General features: G+C 38.5%; 1 pseudogene; it reads right to left on the bottom strand.

Annotated features, from left to right (window-relative positions):
* Window positions 1-1,184: 1,184 nt before the first annotated feature.
* Window positions 1,185-14,870, bottom strand: LOC114494819 (annotated as a pseudogene).
* Window positions 14,871-17,943: the final 3,073 nt, after the last annotated feature.

The raw sequence follows: 17,943 nt of genomic DNA, 5'->3' as shown, positions 1-17,943 counted from the left end.
TAAGAATGTCATTTTCTAGAATTAATACAGAAAAATATTCATGGCCATTGACATCTTAATTTAAAAAATCAAGGTGAAATCCTGTAATAATGGATACTACTACCACAGCATTACTTTAAGGCTATTTTCTTCCATGAGTGAACCTAGCCTTGTTCCATAGAAACAAAGTTCTCCTATTTCAGTTATGATGAAAAATTCAAACCAAATGGCATTTGGCCAATGTTTCCTGTACTTCATCAGAACTGTCAGAATTATGAAATGTCAGTTATTTCACAAGTCTGCGAGCTGCTGAGCTTTCACTTTTGGCAAAATCACCATCTACAAATTGGAATTTTGCATTTTTCAAAAAATACTGGAATGGCAGCAAGCAAGTCGGGATTGTGTCTAACTCTATTTTTAACAGAGAACAAGTTACATTGATAGAATTTGATAATTTTGTTTTAGGAATCAAGTAAATGAGAACTGATTAGTTTTCCAGAAAAGGTATGGTGAAAATGGGACTTCTGGTAAATTGTTTTGAACACAGAAAATTTACTTTGAGAATCTGAGCCTCACATCACTTTATCACATTCTTTTCAATTTTATTTCACTACAAAATTTTAATTCTTCTATCTCTAACCATGAAGGCAAAGAAAAGCAGAGTAGTTGAGTTGGTGGTATTCTTTCTGATGTGTGATATACAAAATTTTAGGTTTGGCTGTAATTATTCTTTTAATTATATTCATTAAGTCAAAGGTGTCTATCAGGCCAATACATGACAAAACCATAGTACTGCCTTCTTATCAGTGACCAAGTAGGAATCCTGTTTCCAGAATTAATTTAATAATTTCCTTGGCCTCCTACATTGTGGGGGAATTCAAATAAAGTACAAATAGCCTGACAAGATAAAATCATACGAAGGCTGTCTTTGAAATGAGAGACTGTGAGTACTACATGGGGACATAGTGCCCATACTTGTTAAAGTGGACTCTGAACATCAGTGGTGAAGTTCAGTTAGACGAGGGTTTTCTCAGACTGTTTTGATGCCATCTGTTCACAGTCCTTCTGTGTTTCCTCACTTTCACTTCCAGTGTCCAAGTGGTCATTGTGTAGTGCAAAGTCTACTTCCGAAGTCTCTTTTTTCCCCAGTTACCTAAGACCCTTATTAACAGGTGCTTGCAGTTTGTTGACTTTTACTTTAAAAAAAAAATCACGTTGTAAACTTTTATTACAAATTAAAAGTAAGTTTCCTAAAAACCTCAACCTGACCAGATACGAAACAATTTTAAAACCTTTAGGGGTGTACTGAGAAAAACCAGGCTTTAAAAAAGATGCATTTGTCATCTAAAAAGAGATATCTTTAGGTAAAAATAATAAAAATCCCATGCTGCCTAGACAATGCAGATAGTTCTAGTTATCTGGTCAAATGGCAGAATGCAAGCACTTAAGGTTTTCAGCTCCAACCTTTTGTTCATTTCTTGTTGCTGGAATTACATATTCATTTCTTCATGTTGGATGACTAAATGGCTGATGGGAGAGATGGTAAGCTGGCATTTACTCAGCCTTGTCCCTCTCAGCCTCTGGAGCAGACAGATTTTCAGCTGGTGGGATCAGCTGTTTTTGTCTCTTTGCCATATTGTGATTTGAGGTTTTCTGGGAGACTATGTTGGTAAGTTAAGTTGTGGGATACCCCATGCTGAGGTGGCTGCTTACCTTGGGTCTCATCTCTTTGATTTTCCTTATCTACTTCCTTGCTGTCCTCTCTAGTGGAGAAGGGCCCCTCCGTATGCAATTGTGTCCTATAGTCCCGACACCTATTGCCTCACTGGTCTAGCTTGTTCTCCTGCACCTTAATTGTCAGCACCCTCCATCACCTCTCCCTGTACAGGAGGGTTGTAATATCGTGGTTGATGCCCACAGGGTGTCGGCATGTAATGAGGTGGGAGCAGCTGCCTGCAGTAGGGCTGCAGGGTTGGGCCTGGCCTTTGGGAGCCAATCCCACATTCTTTTTCCCCAGCTCTCACTATTCTGGTAATTCTGTTGGTAACTGCTTGGAGGACCCCTACAACACAGATCACACCATAATGCTCACCATCTGCTGCATATTTACCACCTTGCACTGGAACTCCACCAGGGGCTGCAACACTTGTGGCCTCTGCATCCCTTTCTCCTTCAACAGCATCAAATGCCACAACCTCTCCATCTCCTACATTGTGAAAGCACTTCCTGGGGTTATTGTCCTTCATGGCAGTCTGGTGTACAAATACATCTTCCTTAGTGTCATTCCTGTTGATGAAACCGTATTTGTTTCTTACATCAAATCTCTTTCCTGTTCCCCAAACCTTCGTTGCCTTGACCTTCTTGACCCACTGGCAGGATATGAGACCTTCTGGGCCGCTGCTGCCTGAGGTGCTGGGCTTGGGGTCAGCACCACTGAGGGAGGGGGCGGTAAGCAGCTGCTGGTGGTTGCGATGAGGGTGACTGGGGCCGGCTGCAGCAGCTGTGGCTCCTGGGTATGATGGTAACTAGGCCAGTGGCAGAGGTGAGGCTTCTCAAAACTCTTCGGCTCCCGCTCCCCAGCTCCTGCTCTGGATACAACTGAAATATGTCTGGAATCTGTCTCCCAACATTTTCAGGGTAACTTTCTTAGCTGAGCTCCTCATCCCGTTGGTCTCGGATACCTGGAATACATTTAAGTGATTAGGTTTCCAGAATAAGAACCTAGTAGAGTGTTTTCCAATTCTTTTCCATTTTAATTCCAGCTCCACGTTGACAGCAGAATCACCTATCCAAATATCTTAAAGATCCAAACATATCTGCTCCCTGCTTGGAAACTTTCCAGTTGGACCCTTCCTACCTACAGAGCAACGCCCACACTCCTTATCATGATATTTAAGGCCCCATATGTTCTAACCTCAATTTGCTTTTTCAGATTTGTCCTGCCTCCCCCACCACATATTAGACTATACATATCTAAGTATTTAAAAAACTCATGTGGTCGAAAATCCATTAAAATTCTGATTTTTATTGCTAATAATGGAGGAACTGAGAGGATTTATATATGGTATGATAAAATATATATTACATTATTTAAAATAAAGCATAAATCTATTACTTATGGAAAATGTATCCTATACGTTTCCTTTGTAATGAAGTGGGAATTCTTTTAATGGCAAGAGATAGAAATCTAATTTGAATTAACTTTGGCAAAAATTAGAAATTATTGGTTTATGGATTCCAAGGAAGAGTTAAATACCAACCTAAGAGATGGGCAGGGGTGCAGTGGGGTCTCACGACCACTGCAGGAACTCCACTGCAGTCAAAAATCCTCCGACAGTTGGATAGGCTCCTCTCCGCATGTCAGCTTCATCTGCTCTCCCTGCAGACAGGACTTCCCCACAGAGGAGAAAACAGGGGCACCGGCAGTATTTGGGGGCAATGTCCTACAACAATGACTGTTTCTTGACTCCAGTTTGAAAAATACAGAGGAAAGTTTCTGGTTGTACTGGTTTAGGCCAGGCGACTGTCTCTGAACCCACCAAGTGTGATGAGGGGAGCCGGTTTCTGTGAGCACAGAGATGCCCTGCCTGTTGTCCTGTGGGCGGTAGGAGGGGAGGGGTATGCTGGTGCCTAGGAAAGAGCTTTTAGGGAAGGCAGTATCACTGACATCCACTGAAGTAATTCTTAAGTAATTTTAGTGAAACTAATTCAAAACAGCTGAAAACTGTATGATTAATTATATTTAACTTCAATTATAATTACTAATTGGTCCAGGCCTTCTAACATGGTAGCTGGCTCCACAGTAACACAGGGTGGGGCAAAAGTAGGTTTACAGGTGTGAGTATGTGAAACACAGTTCATTCTTTTATTACTACTTATTAATTATTGTATTATTTTCCACTGTAAACTTACAATGTAAACTTACTTTTGTCCCACCCTGTACTATTGTGGAGCCAGATACATACAAATTTGTAGGCTTGTTTGGCCTACAAATTTGTGCTCATAATTTGTTATTCTATCTAAGAATTTATTGTTTGCTTTCTTTTTTGTTTTGGATATTTAATCCTATTTGGTTCCAACTACTGTAAATTTTATTTTCTAATAGTCATAACTCACATTCTTGTTTTGTTGCTTATTTTATTAGCCAGAAGTTCCAGAATCATGTAAAATAATGATCTGTATTATTGTAAAATTTTCAGATATATGTATAGAAAAAGCCCAATAGGAGAAGGAAGCGGGAAAAGGATAGCTCAACTGAGTGACTGAGTAGGTTCTTGTTAGAGCTAGTAGGGAACTCAAAGATTCCAAGGTTTGTAATAAGCCAGCACGCAGAGAATGGCATCCCCAGTTTTTTAAATGTTGGAACAATTCTATGTGGGTTGGTGAACTGCTGCGGCCGCCTGAGACAGTACCCTACCTCTGCCTCTCCATAGTCCAACAACTAAAGATTAGATCGTGGCACAGTAGGGGGCTGACTGGCTCCAACCGGTTGTTTAATATTAAGAAATTACTGTTAATATTTTAGGTGTGTTAAAGTGTTGGACTATTTTTATAAAGTCTTTCCCTTTCTCTATAAATACTGAAATAGTTGCAGATCAAATACTGTATCTAGACTGCTTCACAAGATTCCACGGGGGGCAGGGCTGGGGACCAAAGTCAGTGGAGAAGAGGTGACACCAGAGTGGCTGTGAGGTGCTGGTTGGTGTGGCTGGGTGATGGGTCACTGAACCAGCCATTCTATTCTTGTGCAAGTTTGAAATTTTCTATAATAAAAAGTCCACAGATAAGTTAAATTTAATATTGTCCCTCAAGGTCACATAATTAAATCCCCTTATTTCACAAGGGGAAAAATGAGGTCTAGAGAATTCAGTCAGCAGAAAAAGCAAGGATGCTGGACTGTCCCTATAGTATGAGCTATGTGACTTGGGGCAAGTTGCTTACTTCTCTGAACCTTGCTTTGGTGAACTGTATAATAAGGCTAATAACACTTATCATGAAGAGTTTTGTGAGAATTAAAAAAAGTACCTGCAAAGTACCAAGCACAGTAAGCAGAGAGTACATGCTCTTAAGAGACAATTGTCACTATCATTATAATGCCTAAAGCACACAGTTTTAAGTATGCAACCAAATCTAAAGCACAGGTTTTATGCTTAATAGTTCTGCAATATTTCATTATTTTTAAAATTCATTTTTTTATTGTTGACTCTATTACAGATGTTCCCTATTTATCCCCCACTTGTCCCCCTCCACCCAGCCCCCATTTCCCACCCCACCCCCTGGCCTTCACCACACTGTTGTCTGTGTCCGTGGGCCACACATATGTGCATATATGTTCTTTGGCTAATTTCTTCCAGTTCCCCACATCCTCTGCCCCTCTGAAATCTGTCAGTCTGTTCCATGTTTTTTTTTTAATAACAGACTTTTAATAAATACCAGTTGAACTAAAGAAAAAAGAAACATCTGAATGGAAATTAACTGGCAGTTCGCAAGAAGATTTTTTATCTGAAAAGATTTATTTTCCTAGATATAATATATATTTGATAATGGCAAAATATCGAGTTTCTCACCTGACAGTCATGGCCTGATTTGACCCTTCCTCAAGTCCACACATGGCTCCAGGAAATAGAAGGAAGTTCCTGAAGAAGGTTTTCCATTTTAAAGTCTGTAACATGAGGTCCCAGTTGCAACACAACTAACTACACATGGTAATCTGACTTTCCCAAGGTCGCTCTGCTAGATAGGAGCAGAAATGGGATCAGAACCCAAATTTTCAGGCCTATAAGTTTGGTTTCAGTGAATAAACATCATTTTTAGATGTTTACATATTAGGGGGGATGATTTCCACCACGAAGCATTATAATGCACCATATCATCTCTTAATAAGGTGTGTTCAATTTATCAGCACATGGGCTATTTCTTTTCCTTTTTTGAGATATCAGCAGATACCCCTGGCATTTTAAACTTGTCATCTGATTTGAGGAAGAGCTCTGAAGTATAAAACATGCATCATTACCAAATGCATATATTTACTGACTTTGCTTGGTTTGTTCTAGATATTTATGAGCCTTGCCTTTCTTCTTTGCCAATAATTTTGGAAATCTTTCATAGGAAGGGCAAAGAGAGCAGGGAGCCTCTATTCTCTGTAGTTCTTCATGGAAGTGAGGGGGAATATGTAATGAAATTGATGTATGGAATTGATAAAACTAAAGAACTTTCTCTAGCCACTCTGGTACTAGTTTAGTTTAATAAACACAACATTTTTTTAGATTTGGAGATACAAAGATGATTCAGACAATGTATCTGTTCAATGTACCTTCCTTCAGAGAGAATATAGTTTGGTAGGTTAGGTAAATGGGTATCAAAACAAGGATAATAAGAACCCAGAACATAACCACTCAACAGAGGTTAAGATGAAGTGCTTTAGGAAGAGGAGAGATGCTCAGACAAGAATAGGCAGGCTCTTAGAGAGAGAGTATTGTAGCATGTGATTGGGATGAACCTTGAGGGACCTTTTAAAAAAATTTTTTGTATTGTTGTTCAATTACAGTTGTCCCTGTTTTCTCCCCATTACTCTCCCCTGCCCTACCTACCCCCTCCCTCCCACATTCAATCCTCCTTGCCCCCTCTGTTGTCCTTGTCCCTGGGTCATTTATACATGTTCCTTGACTAGGCCCTTCCCCTTCTTTCCCCTTCCCCTGTCAGTCTGGTTTCTGTCAGTTTGTTCTTTATTTCCATGTCTCTCATTCTATTTTGTTCACTTGTTTGTTCTGTTGATTAGAACCTTGAAGGATCTTACCTCAGCTGACTGAATATCAGAATTCAAGACTTGAAATTAATGAAAAGAAAAGAAAAAAAAAAGAATTCAAGACCTGTTACCTGAGATCCAAGATGGCAGCCAGGTATGTGGAAGCTACACTAGCTTCTCCCCAGAACCAAACTGGAATTACAACTAAATTATGGAAAAATCATCTTGAATAACCAGCTGAACACTAATTGGAGAGAAGCCTTATAACCAAGAACTTATGGAAGAAACCATATCACCACATTGAGGCTGGTAGGAAGTATGGAGGTATGAGGGGGCTGGCTGGACTCCCATGGGTGGCAGCTTAAGTTCTGAGGGATATTTTAGCAGCTGGGGTGGTGTCCCTCTGAGAAATGCAGGGTCTAAATCCCAAGCTGAGCTCCTCAGCCTACAGCTCTAGAACCAGGAAAGAAACCCAAATAATATCCAGCAGTGAAAAACAGCAGGGTTTCTGTCCACCAGGGAGAGATGGTTAGGGACATAGAGAGCCTCTTAAAGGGCCAGTACACAAAATTTCATTTGCAGCCACTTACCCTGGGCTGTGACAGAGGCAGGGCAGAGCACACTAGAGCTATGTGAGGAGAGTCTGGGGTTGGAGGCTCTGGGAAGAGAGCTGAAGGGTCAGCCACCGGGATCCCTGTGCTGAGTCATTCCCATACTGCAGAATCCATCTTTCTCAGTGACAGCACTCCCTTCCAGGTGGTATTAGCCTGAGGGGAAGTGAGCCTCACCCAGAGGAAATCCTCTTACCCCACCCTGTGGAGCTTACAGCTGGAGGCACTTTCACTGATTCAGCCTGCATGTTAAGGTGGATCTCTGGAAGCTTTGAGACCTTAGCTTATCCTCTCCCAGGCTGGTGCCAGTAAAAGCCAGCCATGGTGCACGGCTAGGTTCTTTTTCCACAAACCCAGGCCTGGCAGAGGGAGCCATAAGCTATAGATCACTGATAGCTCCAAACAGGATGCTCACGGCCAGTCACAGGCAGTGTCTGACACAAGCTGGTACCGGAGTCTTCGCAGATCTTCCTAATACATATAAACAAATACAAAGAGGCATCCAAGATGGGAAGACAAAGAAATAGGCCCCAAATTAAAGAATAAGAGAATTGTCCAGAAGAAGAACTAAATGAAATGGAGGAAAGCATTTTATCAGATATAGAGTTTAGAGTAATGATTATAAGGATGGTCATCAGCATGAAAAAAGACATAGAGACCATAAAAAAGGACCAGTCAGAAATATAGAATGCAATATCTGAACTAAATAATACAGTGGAAGGAATGAACCATAGGCTAGATGAAGCAGAGGATTGAATCAGTGATTTGAAGACAAGGTAGAGAAAAACACCCAAGTAGAGCAGCAAATAGAAAATAAGAATTTTAAAAATTGAGGAGAGTTTAAGAAACCTTTGGGACAACATGAAGCATAACAACATCTGCATCATGGACATACCAGAAGAAGAGAGTGAGCACGGGATTGAGAACCTAGTTGAAGAAATAATGATGGAAAACTTCCCTAACCTGGTGAAGGAAAAAGACAAACAAGTGCAGGAAGAACAGAGAATACCAAACAAGATGGAACCAAAGAGACCCACACCAAGACACATCATAATTAAAGTGGCAAAGCTTGAAGGAGAGAATTTTAAAAGCTTCAAGAGAAAAACAGTTACCTACAAGGGAGCTCCCATTATCTATCATTCTATTTCTCAACAGAAACATTTCAGGCCAGGAGAGATTGGCATACTATTCAAAGTGATGAAAAGCAAGATCTTACAACCAAGATTATTTTACACAACATGGCTATCATTTAAAATAGAAGGAGAAATAAAGAGCTTCCTGGACAAGAAAAAGCTAAAGGAGTTTGTTAAAATCAAACCAGTATTGCAACAAATGTTAAAGGGCTTGCTTTAAGAAGAAGAAATAAAGAAAAAGATAGTAAACAGAGGAAAAAGTTAAAATATAATTGTAAATAACTATCTATCAATTATCACTTTAAATTATAAATGGCTTAAATGCTCCATCAAAAGACATAAGGTAGCTGAATGGATAAGATAACAAGACCCATATATATATATATATATATATGCTGTCTCCAAGAGACCCACCTCAGAATGAAAGATACATATAGACAAAAAGTAAAGGGATGGAAAAAGATATTTCATACAAATGGAAAAATAAAAGGCTTCATAGCACTGCTTATATATGACAAAATAGACATAAAACCTAGAATATAGTAAGAGACAGAGAAGGACACTGCATCATGATAAAGGGAACAATTCAACAAGAGGATATAACCCTAGTACATATTAATGCACCCAATATAGGAGCACTTAAATATGTAAATCAAATTCTGATGTACATAAAGTGAGCAATCAACAGAAATACAGTCATAGCAGAGGGTTTTAACACCCCATTGACTTCAATGGATAGATCTTCCAGATAGAAAATCAACAAGGAAACAGTGGACTTAAGTGACACACTAGATCAAATGTATTTAATTGATATCTACAGAGCATTTCACCCCAGAACAGCAGAATAGACATTCTTTTCAGGTGCTTATGGAATGTTTTCTAGGATAGACCACATCTTAAGACACAAAACAAGTCTCAATAAATTTAAGAAGCTTGAAATCATATCAAGCATCTTCTTTGATCATAATTCTATGAAACTAGAAATCAATCACAAGAAGAAAACTGAAAAATACACAAAGACATGGAAGCTAAATAACATGTTATTAAACCATGAATGGGTCAACAATGAAATTAAAGAAAAATCAAAAGATACCTTGAAACAAATGAAAATGAGAACACAACAACCCAAAATCTGTGGGTCACAGGGAAAGCAATCTGAAGAGGGAAATTCATAGCATCACAGACCTATCTTAAGAAACAAGAAAAAGCTCAAATAAACAATCTAACTTCATATTTAAAGGAACTTGAAAAAGAACAACAAACAAAACACAGAATGAGTAGAAGGAAGAAATAATAAAGATCAGAGTAGAAATAAATGAAATAGAGTCTACAAATACAATACAAAAGATCAGTGAATCCAGTGTGGGTTGCCCACAAAGAGTGAGAAGGCTAAGAAGGTTGGGGAGAGCCTCTTTGTGGATGGCTCTGCAGGCCCCATTCATGATTTGGGGTTTTATCCTTGCAAACCAGGAAGCAACACACATTTGAAAGGTTCTTTTGGGTGTAGAATAGAGGAAGGATAAAAGTAAGACAAATATAGGTGTGAAAAGATTAGTCATCAAGATATCAAGGTTTGCCTAGACTCCAGGCCAAAAAAATGGGGGTGACTTGGACTGAGGTGGAGACAGTGGAAAGTCCAGATGAAATGTTGGGAGGAGAACATGTGTTGAAGAGACGACGTGGCTTGACAATATCACTGTAGGTGCACGTGTGTGTGTGTATCCCATGGCAGTGAGAAGGGTCAGATTATCTCTGTGAACAGGGGCTAGATATTGTGTTAACCATTTTGCATTGTTTTCAGTGATACTCTCTTTTCCTTCTTAACAGAATCCCCACACTCCCAATCCAGGCCTGAAGTCAGACCAAAACACCAAGAATCAGTCATTCTCATCCTAATCCCCATATATAGAAACTGTGCAAGGTTTCCTCGTGGGGGTCCCCAACTCCGATTATTCATTACAGAAAGGAGAAGGAAATAGGGAGCAGATAGGGACTTGCTCACCACTATGGAAATTGAAACTTTGTGGCATATGAAGTAAGCTCTGGGCCAGGTGTTCTAGTAATAACTAGTTGTCATTTGACAAGTTTGTGTCTTCATTTTCTCCATTTTAAAGTAAGGCGATTATATAACATGGGTTTTAAGTAAGATTTTAATCTAGTCCGGCCAGGTCACTCAGTTTGTTAGAGCATTGTTCCGATATGCTAAGGTTGTGGGTGTGATCCCTAATCAGGACACCTTCCATAAATTTTCACAAGATAAACAGAAGATAAGCAAACACTCTCCTCTGTACATCTTGAAATGGCTCTTTGATATTACATTTCTTTCAGGGCTTGTGGAAATTGGGTGGTATTTCTATAAGTTGTTAAAAAGTTAAAAATATGCTCCAATGTAGCTCCAAGCGAGGGAGAAGGAAAGAAGTTCCTATTAGTGAAGTTTGAAGAATGACCCATATTAGAGACATAATCCACATTGTCCTAGAATTTGAAAGACTTGGACAAAGGCTTCTTATATCTGGTATAAATTTAGATGTGTGAAGAAGGTCTTTTGCCTTGCCTCTGAATATACCTTTCTCTACCTACTTATTGACATATGAAATTCCTTCAATAGGACGAAAAACTTTCTGTTAAACAATTACATATAAAAATGTAGTACAAACATTCTTGGGAGAAACACACTAGGCTGTTTACGATTCACCTCTACTACTGTCCAATCGGTCTTCATAAGAAATGGAAGAGAAAATTTAAGGTTGCTGAATTCCTAGATTAAAGTGGAACTGCTTGAGAAGAGAAGGATCAGGAGAAAGTTTGCAGAAAGGATAGACTTTTACAGTCCAATATTGTGAAAACTCGGCCTTCGGTACTTAGAGAATATGTAACTGAATTGACAGGGCAAAATACCTCACAATGTCTGTGGAATTGCTAAATTGCAATTTAAAGATCAAGAAAATGAAGGCTAGAGAAGGAAATGATTTTCCTAAGGTCATGGAATAACAGTGAGATAGTAAGTACTAGGACAGATGTTCTGTGAGTTCTTTCCACTTCACTCTGCGGATTTCTCACAACTGCTTTCTTCCTTTGAATACTTGGTTCCAGAGGCCAGTACAGCTTCCCGCAGTTCAAATGGGCGCAATTATTGTTTCTCTTTTATTTTTGCATTTTTAATCCATTTCTTGTCTAGAAGGGCTGAAGGCATCAAACATCAAATGACAATTTTCTTCTTGTCTAACAAGACATTCTAGAATTTAAAAAATATTAGGAAGAAATACAACAAAATATTATCAGCACATCTTTCTGGGTGGTGGAATTGTAAACAATTTTTATTTTCTTCATCATCTTTTTTTTGTACATTTTAAATTTTCTAGAATGGACTTCAAAAGAAGTTTATTAATTTTTTCTTATGAATTACTTTATAATAAAAAGTAACATATTGCCTTGGCCGGGTGGCTCAGGTGGTCAGAGCATTGCCCTGTACACCAAAAAATAACATTATATATATATTCTCATATATATATATATATATATATATATATATATATATATATATTCTCCTTCTTCCCCTATTTCTACTGTTTGAATGATCCTGCCTTCATTTAAGTGAAGTGGAGCACTGGGCTTCCATTAAGCAGGGTGAAGGGCACATCAATTATCCTACAGATACTTGAGACAGTCAAGGAAGACCCTCATTTGTGGCACTCCACTTCCAGTATTTTCTGCTGGAAGGACAGACTGCTGTCTGAAATGACTGCTGGTCTTTCAGCAGAAACCGTCTCTGTCCCCCTTTCCCTTTTGGGCATGAGTCTTGGCTCTCTGTAAATATGCAGCCTTGCTTCATTCTCACCAACCTATTGTGTTTCATATATATATACTATGTGTATATATATATACTATATATACTATGTGTATATATATACACATGTGTTTCATATAGTATATATATGAAAAAATACTTTTAAGGAAAAAAAACCTCTCACACAATTCAAGACAACAAGAAAGCACGAACTCTTAGTGCCATGGGGTAGACTTTTTCCTTCTTTTGGCACATAAAAGGTTATTAAATCTCACCTTTAACTGAAACATAATCAACAAAAGAAAAAGCAAACAAAATATAACCAGAGTCATTGAAATTAAGAACAATCTAACCATAGCCAGAGGGGAGGGGGAGGGGACAGTGGGGAGAAGGGTTTTCAGGAACTACTATATAGGACACGTGGACAAAACCAAGGGGGAGGGTGGAAGCAAGGGAGGGAGGTGGGCTTGGCTGGGGTGGGGGGGAGGAGTGGGGAGAAAATGAAGGCAACAGTAATTGAACAACAATAAAGTAATTTAAAATAAATAAATAAATAAATAAAAAGGTTATTAAATTAAGTTCCTCAATATTGCACCTAAACCTTCTTCCATAACACATAGAGATGTATAATCCTAGGCTTTTGTACATGAGAAATAAAATAAATTAAAAATAGGCCTAAAAAACCTATTAAGGATGAGAGAGAGAGAAGAAAGGAATGGGTCTTGCTTTTCTGTGGGTCACCCTGGGTATGTTTGGTGTTTTTCTGCATTTCCACCACCACCAAGAAAACAAAATTCTACGATATCCCACAAAAGTTAAACTTCGAGCTTCTTCCATGGAGAAGAAATAGAAAATTTGAATCTTTCAATAACTATTTGATGTATTTGTTTCTTTCCCTTCACCCTGATTTCTGAACCCCTACTCCCTCACCATATTGCATCTGCTTTGTTCCTTTTCAGCTATGCCCAGGAATTAACGATGAAGTGCCTAAGAAGCTGTGTCAATTTGCTCATTGGCATTTTTCTGTTTAACAGATAGGTAATATATGTTGTAAAAATACACACATCCCTCCCAAGGGACCTCATAAAAGATATTTAATTTTCAGTATTAAAAAGGAAGCTGTAAACATTTCCCCCTCAGTTGGATCTTATACAAAATAGTGACTAACCACTAAGCCAGATTCTTTCTTGCTCATTTTTAAAATTTTATTTTGCTGCTATTAAAACTGCCTTAGATTTCCTTGATATCTCCTTATCCAGGGGCCATGTATGAAGATCAGATATATCCAAAACATGATTATCCAGTTAATGATTTCAATGTCCTCTTATGGAAAAATCCCTTCTGAAAACTACCTCTGAGTAACTCTAATAAAGGTGATTTCAGGAGGCCAAAGGAAGGCAGTGAGGATGGCCTTTCCCTTCTCACCCCTCCTACCTCTCTGGCTTCCCTTTGCACCTTTCTGCTGGGAGCCAGCCCTGCTGTCTGACACAGTCACAGAGGAAGCCACGCATCCGCACAGCAGACACGGTGGGGGAACACCAGGCACTCCGCTGCTTAATCATTGTATTACTGCCCGTGCTTAGGGTCCATGTGATTTACCTTGGGACCAGGACAGATGGCAATTCCACAGAAAAAGTAGAATTCTTTTTCTTCGGAAGTAAGCAAGAAAATGACAGCTCATTGGAAAGTGACTCCCCACCAGAGTGTCCTCCTAAGTGGGTTAGGGAGTTCCAAGAATGGGAATGGAAGAGACTCCTAGGATTACTCCCTACAAAAGCCACTGTACCCACCCTTATTACACAATTTCTTAGAACCAGGGCTCCTGGAACAAGGAATAGATTCAAAAAACACATTTGTTCAGCATTGTACCAGTATCCATGGTCTGTTCCCCCTTTAACTCTTAGACCCACTGATCCCCCTTTACCCTATACTGGAATCTATCATAAAGGGAGATGATGAGTAAATATAAATGGATATTGGAAAGATTATTATACACTCTCCTTCTGTGAGGCACTTAAGTGATCAGGGCCCCCATGGTGTCTGTTGCCAAAAAAAGTCAGACATCAAAGATGGAAACAAATAGTAGAAATGCATCAACACCAAGGTAGATGGCAGGCAGCCAAATGGACTGAGCAAAACAAAGATTATTACTTGCATAGAAAGACAGGGTTCTGGCGTTGAAGTGAGAAGTGAGAAACAGGTATTAATCACATTGACCACGAAAGTCTTCCGCATGGCCTTTGCCAATGAGCTACAACAATCCTGTGCCTTTCTACGTGCCCAGCTTGTGGCTTTAGAATATATAGATTAAAATTAAGTTAAGCTTTAAAAAATTAAGGTGTTATAAAGTGGTAAAATGTGTTACTGATTAATTGCAAAGATTGGGAGCTAAAAAGTTTGCACAATAATATGCAGTTATAATGGACAGCTGTTTCTTATTATGTCTGTGCCATATTTTCTGCGGGGCACTGACAAAGCAAGTATGCCCTGAGAACCTCGTTTTGATTGCTTTCACATATGCCACATGTACATACCCAACTATATAAAAATGAAGAACTCCAGAGCCCAGCAGAGATGCCAGGCTGTTGAGCTTGAAACTGCACGTCTCGTGTCATTCCTGCGCCAACGCTGTCCCTCCACTGGGAATCCCTGGACCTGCTGGAGCAGGACTCCGGCAACTTTGTCTATATCTTCTCTTTCCCCCTTCTCTTTTTCCTTTTACCACCTTTTCTCCCTCTCTCCTTCCCTGCCTGAACTGGGCAATGTACCAGATGGATGAACCTTTAAATGCTCACTAAGGGCCCAGCACGTAGCCTTTGAGGATTATGTCATGAGACTGTGTGAAAATAAACTTTCTCATATTTACTACTGTTATTAATAATAACAATTACTATTACTACTAAAATTATTATAACAATACCTTATTTTTGTTACTCAGATTTATGACAGCAGAACCAGAGAAACATGCCCTGTGCCCAGAAGAATGAGTACCCTATACAATTTACACTGGGAAACCTCAAACTAGCCAAATTTCCCCAGTGGCATATTCCTGCAAACCACATTCTAATTTTCTCTTCCCTAAAAGAGAAGTGCAGAATACTCCACAGGTCTCTGGAAAATCAACATTTGCTGTTTGGGGTTGGACCAACTCTTGGTAGAGCCCCAGAACCACATGTACAATGATCAAACCAGTGACACTGGTCACTTGGCTAGTTGTAAGGTGGAATGCAAAGATCCTGACTCCTAATGTGAACAGTTCTTATTACATTTGTTTGTTTTTGGTGTGTGTGTGTGTGTGTGTGTACAATTGTATTGAATCTTCAACTTTAAAAAGTATTTTATATTTAATTTCTCATTTATCACTTTAGATACCCCAACATTGTAGCTTAAAGCTATAGCCAAAAGCTCTGCTTGAATCAAAAAGCAAATATTAGTCACAGACTGAGAAAGTGAAACACAGTGTAAAACTTTATTAGTTTTTCTCCAGTCATATTAAATATCTGTAAGCATTTGAACTACGCCCGAAGCAGACTTACCTGTTATTTTCCCCTTACATGAAGAGCCTATTATGATGTCATAAAATAAACTTACTTGGTGTCATTTCTCTTCAAGAAGCCATATTAATTGCTGTCTGAGGCAGGAATTGGTACTTTGAAAGATTAATACATGATTTTATTGGTTTGTTTTAGTATTTTTATGTGTATCAAAACTAAACAAAATTGGAGTGGTTCTTTCCCTTCTTTCCAGCATTAGGTATTACATTTTGCCTTTTTCTATTTTTAGGAAGTTTTGTTTCTATTCCAAGGTATAAAATAGAATGACAAATGACAATGAGTACTAAGGAATACTGATATTTTTACAGGACTTGTAACTTTGATCGGTACTTTTATATGCATTATTTCATTTAACCTTGTTAATATCCCAAAATGTGAAAAGAAATTAAGATTTCTGCCTAAAATAAGGTGAAGAAAAGTAAGGAATGAAGAAAGAGAGCAAAAATTTTTCATACGATCATACACTTTCTAAATGATGATACCAGAATTTCAATCCAGGTCTCCTGACTCACCACTTTAAGTTATTTCTGCAAGAGCAGGAGATTTCTCTCTCTCTCTACTAGGAGCTGATGCCATCAGGTCCTCATGCTAAATATATCCAGCAGTTAAAAATATACACCAGCCATTTCCAACCCTGACCCAATGCGTTTGTTTGGCTTTCTATTGTACTTCAAATCAAGACCAACTGTTGTACCTAACTAAATTATTTTATAAAATTTTGCAATAAAGCAACTACTACCCAGAAACCATTTATAAAAAAAACAATTATCTTTACATGATTAATTGTAATAACTTTCCCTTCCTTGTTTGAGAGTATGTGTGAGATTTTCCTCTCTCATTTAATACGTATAACTGGAAAATGCTTTTCCATTAACCTTTAGATCCATTTTAGATTACATCTCATTTCTTATTTGTCTCATCTTGTCCCTATAAAATGACAGCCATCCTTTATATTACTCTTGGGGAATTCATCCTTAAGTCTTGTCTAGGTATCAGGGACAATTCCCTGAAATACAAGAGTAATTGTGAAATTAGCTTCTTTTTTAAAGTATGCATACATTCATTTTAATTCCTATGGGAGTTTCTGCGGGGGAGGTCTGCCCTAAGGTGGAACTTGGATAGGACAAAAGACTGGCCTTGGATGTAGGTATATTCTGTCTGACCTCTTCTAACTCCCTGTTAGGTGCCTGGTTTTCTTGTGGTATCTCTGTTCCTGGACTATCAAAACTTGCTCTTAGGGAAGAATCTGATATTAATCATTTCTTCTTTGGTGAGCATTTGAGGCCACTCTTACATGTTTGTATAGAACAAGATTTATTTCCTACACTGCCCTTGCTGCCCCTACTTCACAGACACACACAGACACACACAAATCATTGAGCATAAGCTGCTATTTATGGTTAAGGTCAAGACAGTCTGTGGGAGTTCTTAAAAAATAAACACACGAGAAAAGAATTAGACCTATTGCTATAATCAACAATAGTTTTTCCCTGGGAAAAAGTGTCTGCTACAGTGAACCTAAAAAGAAACCCATATAATTTGGCTGTATAAACGTAGTAACTCATACAGAATGAACCAGAATGAATTCTCTGTTAAAGAGTAAACAAATCTTTTATTTTAATTTTGGGGGTTAGGTAGTATAGGTGCTTTATTCTTTAGAGTGGTACCAAAAAAATCTTGTTGGAAGAGATACCAATGGATTTATCTTGGCAAGAAGACAGTATCTGACAACAATTTAATTTCACATGTTCTGATAACATCAAGAGAGGACTCAAAAAAAAATCTGTTCCTCAGAATTATAGGGTATTAAGAGCACTACTGGGCTGGGAGGAGAAGATGATTAATAGGGACTATTAGACTCAGAGTGAATGGTCATATGCATCAATTTCTTTTCCTTAAGGAGAGTTAATTTATTATTCAACCAATTATAAAAATGATTATCTCTCTTTTACCAATGAGTAAAATTATTATAAAGCCTATTTCTTTCATGATACTATCATGAAAATGAAAAAAAAGTCACTCATCTTTCTTTTTTCCTTCTATTATACCTAAATAATCATGCTTTAGTTCACACAGTTTAATGATTTTAGAGCTACTTTTGAGTATGTTAGTCTATTTTTGATGACTACTTGCC

Source organism: Phyllostomus discolor, chromosome 4 (assembly GCF_004126475.2).
Source record: "Phyllostomus discolor isolate MPI-MPIP mPhyDis1 chromosome 4, mPhyDis1.pri.v3, whole genome shotgun sequence".
Classification (NCBI taxonomy): domain Eukaryota; kingdom Metazoa; phylum Chordata; class Mammalia; order Chiroptera; family Phyllostomidae; genus Phyllostomus; species Phyllostomus discolor.
The sequence above is the reverse complement of the archived record's forward strand: the minus strand, read 5'-3'. Positions and strand labels throughout refer to the sequence as shown.